Genomic DNA, 2,201 nt, shown 5'->3' with positions numbered 1-2,201 from the left:
TCGCCGTCCTCAGTGTAATCCAAGTTGGGTGAAACCAACGTCAGCACGTCCTTGGGAAGGACCGCTGTCACTCTTGTGTTTTTGTGCCCTACATTCTCATAATCACAAACATGTAGACAGGATGGTGCGTAGGTGTACCTGTCCCGGTGTACCTTGTTCTAATTATGTACTTCAAACGACATGTGGAATGTGTATGGCTGTGTGGCTAAAGGTCGGGGTGTCCGTTCATCCTGTGACACCGCTGTCAGCTCGAGTCGCACAAACACACCATGCCGATCTACTTCACCGGCTTTCAATTATATCTACTTAGTCCTCAATGTCGAAAACAAAACAACATTCAAGATTTTACAGTCATAAACCTTCCTACGTCTCCTAGTTGACATAATGTACATAGTCTTTCTAGAAAGATGATGATGCGTATAAAACGTGTCTGTGTGTATCTGGTCATTAAGAATTGAACTAGAATGCCAGGCCGTGCGCTCCAAATCAGAAGCAGAGTTTCATTTCCTGATGAGTGTCTTGGCTTTCTCCCGATGTCTGTGGTAGCGTGGCGGTGACAAGGAGGTTTGCTTTGAATCTGTCACCCGGCTGGGAGTGGAAATAGAGGTGTCTCTTCACGGCTGAGTCACTGTCAGACTTAATCATAATCACTGCTCCTGTGGTGTCCCTGTCGGGTTATGCCGTGAAACTAAAAGAATAACTCCCTCCCACAGGTCTAAACCTGTCATTTACTTTTGGAACTTCTAGCAGTTGGATACCGGGGTGCAGAAATATGTTTTCTACACATATCATTCATAGGCTACAAAACGATTGTTGCAGCAGCAGTCATAGGTTGCGGTAGGAATAACTATCTCAACTATGAATGCTCTGATGATGATCTTGTACAATGGCACAGGGTGAAAAATATGTTCAGCCAAAGAAGTTTTTCCTTTGCTTGTTTGTTTATTTGTAGCTGGCGATGTAAACAACGATCTTACAACATGTCAAACATTGGTGTTAGCATACATTGTGTATGAAATTAAAAACGTAGTGGTGAAAATCAGGGATGTATGTGCAGCAATAAATCGTCCGAAAACGACTCGACTCACGATCGTCTCTTGTCGCTGTGAGGTGCTGAAATGACCATCCATCACCAACGGCTCACAAACTTGCCTAACTTTACTTATCACAGATCAGTGGCAATTTTCGCTCAGGTGCTAAACATGCTCCGTGCGACCAATGCTGGTACTGCATCACCTTGGGCTAGAATGAATGTACGGATAGGGTAATAAGTTGGAGAACACATGCAGATAGAAATTACCAAATCAGAAATAGAAATTAATGGGAAGATCAGGCTGTGAATGGTATGTATGTTTTCAGAAGTGCCTTATCCGACATGTTGTCACACTTTGGCTGATCACAACTGTAGAATCCAACTAATTCTGCAAAGATACGGATTTTCGATAGATGGCGTACCTAAAGCAAATTGTGCGGTACGTTGATTTCTAAAAGCATAAAGGCATGTAGCTGAAACCTGATCTTCTTGTACAGTTCACTTTAAGGTTTGAGGATTTTTTTTGGGGGGGGGGGCATCCTGTCAACCTTTAGCTCCAACTTGAGACATCACGTCTATAACTTTAACTTTTATGCTTGTCTATACCATCGTTTGTCCAGTGATAACAAGTATTGTTCGCCCCAAACAGTAACCTTAGCACCGCTTCCCACCGATGAAACGGTGTCAATCTACACGTGACGCAACATTTATGATAGACCCAGTCACATCATCGGAACCTCAGAATGTTAGGGAAAACACAAACTCAGGAAATACCTCTGCAATGTAGCTAGTACAGGTAAGTCACTAGTTAATGTCATTTAACAGTAAAACGTTTCCACGTAACAGACTTCACAACATCTACATCATAACAGTGTAGACATACAAACATAAGCACCCGTCAGCACAGCCGCCGTTCACCGCAGCTGGTATAACCTTGACCGGCCGTTGACTTTGCCCAAACATGGAACATATTCCCATGGTACACGCCGTACCCCTGTGGCGTATTAAGGCAGGAAGGTATTCCTTACACCTCCTGATGGTTAGTGCCTGCTGTTCGCCTCAGGTGACAGCTAACCGACCGTCCATGGACGACACTGTTCTTTTGACCTTCGGCTGTCCGCCATTTTGAAATTTCTAGTTATCAGAGTCAACAACACCTAGACACTTG

The sequence above is a fragment of the Branchiostoma belcheri genome, unplaced genomic scaffold (assembly GCF_001625305.1).
Source record: "Branchiostoma belcheri isolate BF01 breed outbred unplaced genomic scaffold, Haploidv18h27 scaffold47, whole genome shotgun sequence".
NCBI lineage: Eukaryota > Metazoa > Chordata > Leptocardii > Amphioxiformes > Branchiostomatidae > Branchiostoma > Branchiostoma belcheri.
Note: the sequence above shows the minus strand (reverse complement) of the source record.